This window comes from Diadema setosum, chromosome 9, assembly GCF_964275005.1.
Source record: "Diadema setosum chromosome 9, eeDiaSeto1, whole genome shotgun sequence".
NCBI lineage: Eukaryota > Metazoa > Echinodermata > Echinoidea > Diadematoida > Diadematidae > Diadema > Diadema setosum.
In genome coordinates this window covers 1,288,656-1,302,998 of record NC_092693.1, presented here as the reverse complement: position 1 = coordinate 1,302,998, position 14,343 = coordinate 1,288,656, and positions in this window count along the sequence as shown.

The following is a 14,343-nucleotide window of genomic DNA, read 5'->3' as shown; positions in this document are numbered from 1 at the left end:
CAGCATATGTCCCATGTAAATACAAAATGGAATTGTCCGTGACGTGCGAGTTGCTAGGACAACTTAACTTGCCATCTTTATGATAAAAAAAAAATAGATATAATGGTATTATCTCTGTACTTTTCTTGACATATTTAATTCCATATCATGCAGATTTTGTTTTCCCCTTTCTGAATCAGCTTTACCAACATGTCAAAAGGAGGTAATGAAAATGTTTGTAAAAGAGGATGAAACAGTACCATACAAAGGTTTGATTATTTCTATGGGGGGAAAAGGAGATGGGTTACACAGACAGATTGCAACGGTCTTGAGCACATTGTTGGGACCCTGTCTGACATTCACTGTGTCAGGCTGTGGTTTCGTCAGCTTTGTGTCCTACTGACATTAGATACAGAAGACCAGGAGAATTAGATTATACATCAATCAATGTAGGTGTTCTTTGAAATAAAGATAAAAAAGAAACAAGTCCCTGCACCTCATTTAATGTATCCATGCTACACATTATTATATGAGCTACCATGTCCAAACATCAAAGCTGCAATACTGACTTGTGCATTTTGTATGCAGTAATAAAAATCATGTAGGAAGAACCTAATTTTGAATGCATGCCATGTCAATTTTTATTTTCAGGCTTTGAATTTCTTGTAACCTACAGCTCATTTTAGGCAGCTCAAAATTTCAAAACATGTAATGACTTCTTCCTTCTTTGGCCATTCCCTTTTCCACTATTGTTTTGCTGGGAAAAAAAAAAGGAAGAAAGAAGCAAATACAATCCTATCAGTGTTCTGTCATGTTGAGTCTCAACTCTAAAAACCTACCTCGTTTTAATGGAATTGATATTCAATATTTTTGTTTTCTTTTTGCTTGTGATTTTGTCTCTGTTTTTGTTTGGACATTGGTGCTATATAAAAATAATTCCAAAATGTTTATAGCAAGGAAAAGTGTAGACAAGTGTGTTTTTTTTCTTGTAATTTCATGGCATTTGAAGCAAATATGTTAGCAAGAATGGCTGCTTTACTGCTTGATATGCTTGTCGGAGTGAGACATTTTTTCATTTAGGTTATTAAAAGAAAAAAATCACTATCATTATCATTATGCAGCGTTGTTCAAAGGTAGTAGATTAACCCGTTGAGGACAGTTTGATTTTGCTATAACATGCATTTCCCATAGACACCTGCCCAAGTATACTAGGGACTCATCCTCAACGGGTTAATATAAATGCAAATGTCTTCCAAAACAGACAAATTGTGCCTTTGTGTCCTGAGATAAGACATAATTCCATTCATGCTGTCAAAATTATCAAAACCTTTTTGAAAAAGAAATACAGTATTCTCCATTCTGACCAGGTGATTTTTGTGGAGATCTTTATTTGTGATATGCTTACCAAGCAACAGTATTTATTCACATGTGTTGAATTGATACTCTGGAATACTGTAGGATATGAATGGATTATGAGCAAGCTATGCAGCCACCATCAAACAATCAAATCTTGTCATTTTACTCTGTGAAACATGTCGCATTTGTATGAAATTCTCTGTACAAAGACTCCCCAGATTTAAGTGTGTATGTGACCATATATTTATATTCATTTATCATATCCCAGTGATTCTGTATTTTATGAGTGTGACGACAGTAATGTGTAGAATAGGTGAGGAAAGTTTAGATGTGTAGTGGTAACTTTTGAGCAGATGTGAAATTAATAACACTTTCTGATCAGCAAAAGTAGCCTGTAACACAGTTGGATGGATATAATGATTTGGACAAACACAGGTGCAGGCTTAAAATGGAACTGTAACCCTTTTTTTTTGTTGAAAATTGGAAGGAAACAAAGCAATATGCAGTAAACGTTCGCGCAGATCTGCTGCCTTAGTGCGAGGATATCTGTACTGCAATTTTACCATGTTAGCTATGTTTCGTCATGGACAAATCTGATAAATTGTAACCACACCTATCAAAGTAACAAGAACTGCTGAAGTAAATTACCATTGGTTAGTTACATGGCTTATATCTGTGCAAATTTCCAGCATTTATGGAAACAGCCAAGTTTATGCATGTAGAGTAGTGGACTGACTGGTTTTGATGGAAATTAACATGTTTCAAATTGATAGAACTATATTTGTTTTTATAAAACAAATGATAATGATGCACCCCACAAGGACCTTTGTACCTTCCCTCCCCATTTTACAATGTGGTTGTAAAAAAGTTTATTCCATCCAATAATTGATAGTTTAGTGTTTATTAATTTTGCTGTAGCAATGGTAATAGCAATAGACAAACTATAACCATTATGAATTTAACTAGAACACCTTAATTAGAACACCATACCTAGAACACCTTAACTAGAACATCATTGTGTATCATAATTATGTAGTGAACACCAATGGTTTACAGACAAACACTGGTGTGAAGTTCTAACCAGGATGTCGACTTGGAATTTAAATGACAGTTCCATATATATGACCTGAATTCGACTTTAATTAGAAATCAATTTACTGCAATACGTGAATAGAGGTATTCTAGTCTAGTTAGTAAACGTCTGACTCAAATATAAAATTATGTCTAATAGTATCTCAACCTATACCTGACTTCTTGTATTTTCAAGCAAGCAAGAAAGAGACCAGAAGAAGAGGTTCACTTTGAACTGTAGTTGAAGGCTGAGATAGTGGAGAATTTCCTTTCCTTTTTTCATTGTAAAACAGCTTTAATCTTGTAGTTTTCTCATGCGTATTGAGTATTTATTTGTTTACTTTTACGGTAACCATTGTCATTTTTGTTCTGAACATTTATGACATTCTTCTTTCCATTGTATTGAGATTGTTCAAATCTTTAATAGAGATGATTACTTTTAGGAAGGTGCTCTTCATAATTTTCATAAAGTCATTTGCCAAATCTTTTATTATTGAACAACTTTAAGTCTAAAATTCTTATACACTGTCATGAGATTAACAGAATTTTGAACTGTCATTCATTTCATTTGATCTATTTTCTTTTCTGTCAAAACCTGTTGAAATTATTGTACAAACTATTTAACAGTTCAAGGTGTGCTGACAGAGAAGTCTGTAAGAAAGTAGCCTGCCTTCACTATTTTTGTCTGCAAGTGGAGGAGATTAAAAGTTAAACAAAAAGGTTTTAACATTTGAACTCTTCATTTGTCATTTGGGAGTGAATACATCTCATCCAAAGAAACTTATCACAGTTATATGTCTCTAAAAGAAGACAAAATGATTGAAGGGAGACAAACAGAAGTTAATTATTTATTTATTTACTTTTTAAGCAAAGAGATTAAAATTGAAATTGATTTTTTAGCAATATATTAGTAGTAATAATCATCCACAAGAGTTAGTACAATGGATAGATGAAATAAAGAGTTACTACTGAATAAAGAGTTACTATAAAGGGCAGTATGACTTGGGAAGATTCTTCAGAATATTGGGTGATTACGTCCTCTTGCTAGTGGCAGCTGTAGGGCGCATGGATGATACCCTCTAGAGAATATTCATGGAAGAACTAAAGAGGGAAAAAGAAAGACTTCCAGAAACCAGGCACATAGCGAGATGGAGCAGTACTGTATTCAGTGCAAGTAATATCTGTCCTTTCAGACTGTTCTCTTAATGTGTGTTAAATGTTGTGTACATAATGTATAGTTTTTAGTACATGGATTCAGTAATATATCTGACTTTTTTTTTTAAGTTGCATATTCATTGTATGTGCTAGTGTGTTCATGTCCTTATAGTTGTTTAAGGTAAAACTATTGTAATACGATGGATTTAGGAGAACTGTGTTTCACAAGTAAATGCCAAGAAATATACCAGTTTCTTCAAAAAGATATTGCATATGTATTTGTTTTGTGAGCATTGTGATGTATTCAATTCCTGTGTGTGAGCTGGTAATGAATGCAGGTCTCTTGTGTGAGCTATGTCAATTTCCACTCAATTTCCTCTAAATGGCTGGCAAGTTGGGGTAGTTTTTCAGATCAAAGTATCTTATTGATTTACAAGGAGACCCATAGTGCTGTTCCAATGGTCAGTGTGTGTGTGGGGGGGGGGGGGGGAGAGAAATTAAGAGTGTGGGTGTTCGCATTGTGTAGGTAAGAGTGTACAAGTGTATGATGTGTGTGTGTGTGGGGGGGGGGATTGGTGTGTAGTGTATGCGTCATGTAGGTATGAGCATTCCAAGTGTATGTATGATGTTTGTGCGTGATATCCATTTTTGTGCTATGTTTGGTGTGTGAAAAGAGTTGTAGTATTAAGTGTATGCTGTGTGGAATATTCATAAGAGGAAAATTTATATGATGAGAAGTGATGGCGTGATTTTGATCTGATCTAGTCATATTTACGAGGAAACTATGAAGTTATTAATGAGAGACACATAATACTGGAAATTTATGACGAATAAGCATGCATTGTGAAGATTAAGAGAATGAATAAATGAAGAGGTCAAAGAGAAATCTTTCATAGAAATGATTACAGGGAGATTACTCAGTCGGATTGACAAAGAGTGGTAGGTCACTACAAATAAGGCTCAGTAAGACTAATGAAGATTGATTTGGAACAAACACACCAATGAATTGAGCAAACACTGCATCGAAGTGGAATAAATGATCTAATCCCGTGCGTCAAGGAAATTATTATTAAAATGGAATTACTTAAATCTGTTATGATTTTGTTACATTGACTGTTGGAGGAATGACATGAAGGCCATCAGTGCATGAGTGTTTGTATTGGTGCGAGTCTCAAATTCCAATGTGTTGTATCCATCAACAAAGAATAACAAATCCATGGTATTAAACTAGTAGCCCTCACTGGAGCTACAGTGGATTTGGAAGTCTTCCTTCTGATGTACAATGCTACTTGACCTCTCAGTAGCCTACAACCCAGCATCACAGAAATTTCAATTTCAATTTTCAATTTCATTTTTCATATTTCTCGATGAAAAAATACATCAAATATAAGAAAATTAAACAACACATGATATCCACCGAGGAGGCATGATATAACAAAAGGAAATACATGATATCCAGCTAGGAGACATACATAGAATATTGCAAACATATAAAACATAGTGGTCGATCTATGAAAGATAGAATATTGCAAAAATATATAACATGGTGGTCAATCTATGAAAGTTAGAATATTGCAAACATATAAAACATAGTGGTTGATCTATGAAAGTTAGAATATTGCAAACATATAAAACATAGTGGTCAATCTATGAAAGTTAGAATATTGCAAACATATAAAACATAGTGGTCAATCTATGAAAGCTGGAATCTGAGAATGAATGCTCAAGAAATATGAAGGAACCAACTTAAAAACAAGCTTGTCGAGCGTACGTCCCAGTTGAAATTGAGCATAAAGATTGAGATGAGGAGCACGGGTACAACAAATGACTAAAACAGAGGGAAAAAAAAGAACATTCAAAAAAATACAAAAATACAGAGGCAGAGATGTAACAGACAAAAATGATTATTTGGAATGTTCAGCCACCATACATGACTTGCTCTTTCTCTCTGTTAATGTAAGATCCCGGCCATTCCAACTGAGCTTGCAGTCTTGGTTTACCTTAGCATGTCAGGAAGATGGAGCAAAGATGTCAGAAAGGAAGATGCACATTTCTACATTTCTAACACAGCCACTTATTCATTCAATCTACTGATCAAAATTTGCATTCAATCATTTAGCTTCTTGTGTCATTTGGTTATTAATATGGGATTGTTGTCATTCATTAAAAAAAAATTAATAAAAAAATAAAAAAATCCAAACATCTTTGGAATTGCAGTGTTTTATTATAACTGTGATTATGGTTATGATAGTGATTGTGATTGTGATAGTGATTGGAATATTTATTGTGATAATGATTATGATGATTGTAATTGTGAGTATGATTGTGATAGTTATGATTATGATTATGAGTATTAGCAATGTTATTATTATCACTGTTTCTCATTTGTCCAGTATTTACAGGTATTTACAGTTCAAATTAGATACACTGAAGACAATGTCCCTGTATCTCAATATGCAATGGTCATTCCATACAGATAACTTTTAGTTGCCAAGTTATAAAAAAGTATTTTAAATAAATGTCAGCTCTCAGACTTCTTTCCCAATAAGACCTCTTTTTTCTTTCCTCTGTGGGTAAGACTATTTGACTGTCTATTTGAATGACTATTTCATTTTTGTTGTTTTCAGTAGAATTCAGAGGTAGACACATGTACATAACTGCAAACTATTTTGCCAAGAAACATTGGGGTACGTACAGATTTCTATTTGATATCAACCGTAAGCCACCTTCATGTAATGTTACCCACAAAATGAAGTAGTTTTTAGTGATAACTAACCATTGATGACATGATTATACTTATGAGAACATGGTTGTTTATTGCTTCTGGTGATTTTCTTGAATCTTCATGAGATTTTTGTTCCTTTTTTTAAAAATCCTACCATTAAATTACAACTATGTCAGTGTAATTTTATTGTGAAATGTTAAATCTGTACCATTGTATAATGTTGTATGCAATTCAAAATATCTGGATTTGACTGAATAATGTAGCAAGTGAGGGCGAGTGGAACAGTTGTTGGATGAAATGTTCTATTTATGGCTGTTTGCAAAGGAATGGCATGACAACTACCCATGTTAAAATCACCCTTGTGAGCTCCACTTGCTGAATGTGGCTGAATACTGGGAGATATGAATAAAAATCAATGATGAATCAATACTTGTCAGGAACAAATGAAATCAGTGATTGACAGCAAAGAATGTGTTATAAACACGTTTGTATCTCAGCTGTACATCCCACCAATAGTGACATTAAATGGCTCGCATACCCAGGCATACACATGGCTTTTATCAAAATGGAGTATCTCATGTCAACGACTAACCAAGCCCATGCATGCACATACATTACACATGTACATGTATCTATCTGTAGAGGAGTACTGCCTGTTGGAACTAATGAGTGATTATACCGTACACGCTTCTAATTATCCCGGGATATCCTCCCCACACCTTAGGGCATGACAGGCAGCCGACGCGAAGAGAAGAGACAGGCGTCTCTTCATTACCGATGCATAGCTTCCCTCACTAATCTCACGGCAGTAATGAACTTTACCTCAAAATGTCTTCGCATGTTGACGAACTGATTTGCATCTATTTTTCCACGGAAACTGGGGAAGATCTGGTCAGGAAGGTCAGTACATGGGAGCTTAGATGTAGGTTAGAACAATGTCACAAGTAGGCCTAGTCCAAAGAATCCTTACCTGAAGTAACAGTAGTACTATCAATGTTTCCTTGTATTTCAAAATCCTTTATTTCTTTATATCAATGGTTTTATTTGTAGCTGTCACAGGTCAGACATGGCCCTAAAGTTATGAGCAAGTTTTATCTTCTCACTTTTCATTCAACTACCAGTGGGCATGAGACTTTACTATCCACTACTCAAAACAACATCCTAACTTGTTTTTCACAGATTGTTGTTCTTTTGACAAAATTCATGCTCAGAGCCTGCCCATTCTGGGGCCTGCATGTTTCACAAAGAATCTAAGTCGATCTTAAAATTTAAGCTTGACTAAAATTATGGTATGCTGTGTGTGTCAATGATGCTCAACTTTCTGATGAAAATGAAGATTTTGGAGACTTTTTTATGTAGCCATTTAACAAAGGAATTATTCCATAAATATTAACAACAATTTGAAGTGGATGGTGAAATGCTAATGAAATTGAACAGGAAAACCAGTGGCATACCATAATTTTTAATCAATCTTAAATTTTAAGATTGACTTTGATTCTTTGTGAAACAGGCCCCTGAAGTTTTCCCCAAAGTCTTGATCATTAGGAAGGGTTTCCAATGAAAGTTGTCAGCCCTGACAAGTTGTCAGTTTCTGACAATCACCGTGGTAGCAGTCGGACACCAGAGCTTCTCAGCCAATCAAACCCAAGGATTTTACTGAAATTGTCAGAGACTGAAAACTTTCATGAAACGGTGCCCAGGTGAACCTCCAGTAAGAGTCTGGAAGAGCAACCATTTTGTTTCCATCAGTAATAGGGACCATCAATGCTATATGAACACATGCATCATCCCTTGCAGATGATACTACATGTATTTGTCATTCTCACCCTTGACCGTTGATGAGGTAAAGCCTCTCTGTGCCACACTGAGATCAGCTCAGTCTCATCAGTGGACATTACACAAGATGACCATCAGATCTTAAGTAAACCCAATTCTTCCCAGAGATTGAACCAAGCACATCTTACAAGTTCCTAAAGCTTAATTACTTTTGTTTTTGTGAGAATTTCATCTTTATTTGATGCCAGATGGCAAGCTATAAAGACAGGTTTGAGTTAGATTACCAGTTTAGGACCATCATCTCCAATGCAGTGTGTTGCGTGACACCTCATTAGCTCCTCTGATACATCAATAAAAAAAAAAAGATGTGATCGTTTTCATCATGGCGATACAGCTCAACAAATGAAAGCTTACAAGATTAATGAAGGACAAAAATTTTAAGTGAATTAACTGCTAGAACTATGCAAATCTTTCATTTTCATTAAATTGAGGCCCTAACGATGCTCCTGATTACTGCAAACTCGAGCAACGTAATACCATAGCTCCTGAGTAATGGGCATGGCCCCAAACAAAGAATATAAACAGGTGAGATTCACACACCAGCGCATTTGTAGCTATGGCGACTGGGATATTGAACGTGTATTGGTTGGATCGGATCTCATTCACTTTGTCCTTCATCATGATCTCTCTATGAGATGATGGTTTATCATTTACTGATACTCTGGAAAATAAACGAGGCAATTAATTACCACACTGATTCCAGCCAATTTCAGGACGCAAATATATCCATTCGACTTGTCAACCTATCTTGCCCCGTCCCTGTCCAGGCTCACACGCCCACGAAAATATCAATGATAATCTGCCTGGTCTTTTAGATATTTCATTGTGAAAATTATCACAACCAAGCACAGTATGAATAGGCCATGTGACTTTTTTTTTTCTTTTTTAGGGCACGTTTAACCCATTGAGGATGAGCTGATTTTGATATAAAATGCATTTCCGTAGACACCTGCCCAAGTATATTTGGACTAGTCGTCAATGGGTTAATGGGCGAATAGCAAGGTGGGTCAGAGAGAAGTGAAGTGGAAGAGAAGAGCAGCTTGCAGAAGGCTCAATATTTGACAAAAATATGATGGAATACGGGCACATCAATACCTAATCCATCAATCCATCACTCTAAATACCACTGTATGTATGTATGTTTGTATGTATGTATGTACATGCATATGTGTGTGTGTGTGTGTGTATGTGAATATGCAGGTATGTGTACTTGTATGTATCTATGCATATATGTATATAGCATGTTTAGCATGAACATGCATCCAATTATGTCGGTGCAAATGTATATATATATGTATGTATGTATGTATGTACGTTTGTGCTCATTATGTCTCTATTTATCAATGTGCAATGTATCAATCTATAGCAATCTCCATTTATCTGTCTATAAACCCATCTGCCTGCATCTATCTGTGTCTCTCAATCTATCTCTCCATCTATCTATCCTTCTATCTATCCTTCTATTTATCTATCCTTCTATCTATCCTTCTATCTATCTCTCCATCTATCTATCCTTCTATCTATCCTTCTATTTATCTATCCTTCTATCTATCCTATCTATCTATCCTTCTATCTATCTATCCTTCTATCTATCCTTCTATCTATCTATCCTTCTATCTATCTATCCTTCTATCTATCTATCCTTCTATCCTTCTATCTATCCTTCTATCTATCCTTCTATCTATCTATCCTTCTATCTATCCTATCTATCTATCCTTCTATCTATCTATCTATCTATCTATCTATCTATCTATCTTTCTTTCTTTCTTTCTTTCTTATCTATCTATGGTCATTTTGGTTTCTCTGTTATCCATACACTTTCACACCTGCAACTCTTATGTTCATTTCATCAGTATTAAATTCATGAAACCTTTCAGATGAATATCTACAGAAAATGTGAATATTTAAATTCATACAAATCTGACATAATGCAGATTACAGCATCATCATAGAAAATTGGCCATTTTTTTTATTGTGCACTCCAAAAAACAAAAAACAAAAAAACACACACGATAAGTTTGCTGACTGGCATTCAAGCTAATAACTATCACCTCAAACCTGTGCAAATGCATTGAAGATATCTCTTTTAAAATGATTACAAATGCAAGAAAAACACAGCACTTTCTACTGACTCTCAGAAGTGGATTCAGACATTAAATCAACTCCAATGGTGAATTAAAATCATGCTACTTGGTTCAGTCCATACCTGTTTCTCTCACTAGGAAAAGAGTATTTTTTCATGAACTTGTATATCATTCACTGCTGTTGGCCTACTACTTCTCTACCAAGCCCTGGGACATCAAAATAATTACATGTATGTGTTTTGGTGTTGTTGTTGTTGTTTCTAGACACCAGCAGAACTTTTAAAGGCATAATATACTAGCTTAAGTGCTTCAAAATAGTTCTGAAATTTGAGTTAGGGATAGAAACAACCACTGTAAAAAGTTAAATCTGTATAACTGATGTTAAGTATTGCAAAATGCACAAAATGTGAACAAAAGTTATAATAAAAATTTTTCCAAACCGTCTGCAGTTGCAGTGTAATGAGAAAAACACTGATATCTCCTAATGTCTTAGGCTTTATTGCCAAACTGGTATACGGTAAGATGTTTTGTGATACGACAGACCTATACATATGCATCAAATGTGATATCTTGAACATTTTTATATCACTGCTCCCAAAGGTAAACAGGACCTTTAAAGAACCTTTAAATGGTAAATTATGCCTTTAAAGGCCCTGTTTACCTTTGGGAGCAGTGATTTAAAAAAATGTCAAGATATCACATTTGATGTATATGTGTAGGTCTGGTGTATCACAAAACACCCTACCATATAACATTTTCGCAATAAAGCCTCAAATATAAGGAGATATCAGTATTTTTCTCAATAAACCATAACTGTAGAAGGTTTAGTCTGGAAACATTTTTATTATAACTATTGTTCACATTTTGTGTATCTAACAATGCTTAACATTGATTATACGGATTCAGATTTTTACAGTGGTTGTTTCTATCCCATACTCACATTTTAGAACTATTTTAAAGCACTAATGCTGGGTTTTTGTTTCACCTGCATATGGTTAATTATGCCTTTACGGTATGAGGGTGGGACAAGCCAATGAAAAAAAAAAAAATGTGCAGGCCTCTGATTTACTGTCAGGTAGCAATCTTTAACCAGGTAGGCCATTTGGATCTAACAGGAAGACTTATCCCCAGCTGCACATAAAAACGTGACAAAAAAAGGTTAAAAATATCCACCAGCACCCGTGATTGTTTAAAATGTCATACCCCTCTCTGAGTCATGACAAGATGTCAGACCACAGCCCTATGTTATCATGTACAGGTCGGGTGCTTGTCTATGTGATATCCTCTTTTGACCATTACTCCTGTCAACAATAACAATGTCTTCTTTGTTGATATGATCTGGATTGTAGTGATTCCAAATGATTGTGTCTATGCTTGATGTACACACACAAATATATATTTGTGTGTATGTATGTATATATATATATATATATATATATATATATATATATATATATATATATATATATATATATATATATATAATGGTATTATTATCCGCGTGTTGGAATAAGAGCATGAAGACGATGAAGACAAACAAGTTGACATAATGCATTAGAATCCAACTTCATTTATTTGTCTATGTCTTACTTCTTATGCATTTTATGATGCATTTTATGATACATTGTTACGTCATAATTGAGTTTAAGGATTTTGCACTTATGAAGATAGCGCAAATTATGAGCTAACAACCGTGCGTGTTGGTATGTATTTTGCGCGGCTGGTAAACGATCAGTTTGATTTGAAAATGTCTTTGTCTTACTTCTTATGCATTTTATGATGCATTGTTACGTCATAATTGAGTTTAAGGATTTTGCACTCATGAAGATAGCGCAAATTTTAAGCTAACAACCGTGCGTGTTGGTTGCTAACCTAGCTCAAACTCTAAGCTGACAACCAGGCGCGTTTCTTTGTTATTATTATTATTTATCTGTGCTGAGCTTCAAATACAAATATCACTGTTACCCTGAGGAAGATCCGTGCAAGGGTCGAAAATTTGGTTTACAAATAAATGAAGTTGGATTCTAATGCATTATGTCAACTTGTTTGTCTTCATCGTCTATATATATATATATATATATATACACACACACACACACACACACACATATATATACTGTAAAAGTGGATATTTTCGCATGACTAATTTTTTGCGCTTGGCTGGGTAAGAAGAGTTTCACATGTTTTTAATTCCGCGGAATCAAGGCATCACGCACAGGAACATATGGCAGGCAAAAATGTTCGCGTGCTTTTATTTTCGCGCTAGTTTCTGGTTGCGCAAAATGCGTGAAAATTTCAACATCGCGAAAATTTCCACTTTTAGAGTATATCATTTGAAACCCTTTCATGCTGCTAGTGTGCATCGCTGAGAGCATATCCAAATGAGACAGCGAAACAAAAAACAAAACAAAACAAAACAAAACAAAACAAAACTCAATTTTTTGTTGTGGTTAACCAGATGACGAAGTAGATGATTCTATAGCAATGATGATGGCCAATGGTGCATCTATTCATACAAGTCTTCATTTCCTATACAGTTCGACCTCGATTATCCGGCCTCCTTTTATCCGGAAATCTCTATTATCCGGACGCGTTCACGCAGTGAAGGACTTTTTTTTTTCATCCAAAAATTGAGAAAAAACAGTGACTTTAACACCTTTTCATGGATCTATTTCACTAAGTTCATAAGATGTGCATGATAGGTTTCTCAATATCTAATGAGGTAAAACATGTATGATTTTCACATAAAGATATACTTTATTTTTGTGAAGAAGGGACTACAATTCTGCGCAGGCTAGCATAGATTTCACTACCGTTGCGGAGTACGATACCTGCCTTGCTGCCAGTGCACTGGGACGGCAGCTTGGATGGCAGCTATGTACATTAACATTGTGTCTCCCATATCCGGCCAATTCGCTTATCCGGATGAGCGCCGGTCCCGACATGGCCGGATAATCGAGGTCGAACTGTAGTTAAGTGATTTAAAACTACATATATGTGACATAAGGAAGATATCCTTCTTGTGATATGTACACTAAGAACAAGATTTTTTTTTTTGAAATTGCAAATGGAAGTTTTCAGTACCAAAATGGGTAATCAAATTATATATTTTCATCGGCCACAATTTCAACCCTGCTCCTACCTTACAACTTCCAGCAATCATCTGCATCACTGTGATTTTTATATGGAATTATAATTTTTCAGGAACCGACAATTCATACACGTAGCATACACAATGTACTGATCTCTTAGAAATGCTGGAGATTGTCTTTAAAAAATCATTCCCTCACAAACCACAAAAACGCAACACAAAAAGACAAAGTGAAACTGAATCTCTTCATTTTTTCATGTAAACACATGGCTGGCAGATTTTATTTTTTTCATTAGACATTATTCTTAGCAAGCGGTTATAATATCAATACAGAAACATGCAGTAAACCCCGTTACAAAAGTGATGGTACAGAAATCGGATGCAGCTTCGTCAGCACAGTATGCTTCTTTTTTTTTTTCTTTTGTTCTCTCTCTAAAATCACAAGACAAGACAGTTACAGAGCTTATAGTAACATTCTCTTCATACTGAGTATACTATTTACAGGGTAGCCCAAAAACCACAGGTACAGGTTGGTGCAGGTGTAAAGGTGTACCACTCATGGCTAGCTTTCTTTCAGGTGTGTATCACACAAACACACACACACACTCTCACACACATGCACACACACACACACACACAATCCCATGCTTCTACACATTGTGATAATTTCCTGAAAGTGCTGGCTCTACGTTAACACAGAAAACAGCCACAAAGTTTTAGATTGCTACTACACTGTTTACTATCATCTCTCCAAGATTTTGCCTTGTTTGCACTGTCACACAAACAGTATACCTGGACCTAACACATGCTGGATACAACGGGGAGTCAACTCTTTAGGTGGAAGGGGTGGGTAACTTAGCATGCTACAAATTTTTGGCAATTAGTTTTCAATCTGCTACAAGTTCTGTAAATAAGTTTGCATACACAAAAATAAAGGCATTTTATTTGCCATATCTCTGTCTAGATCTACAAAGGAATAGCGTGATAGTGTTAGAACGAGAAAGAGAGAAAGAGAGAGAGAGAGATAGATAGATAGACAAGGAAAA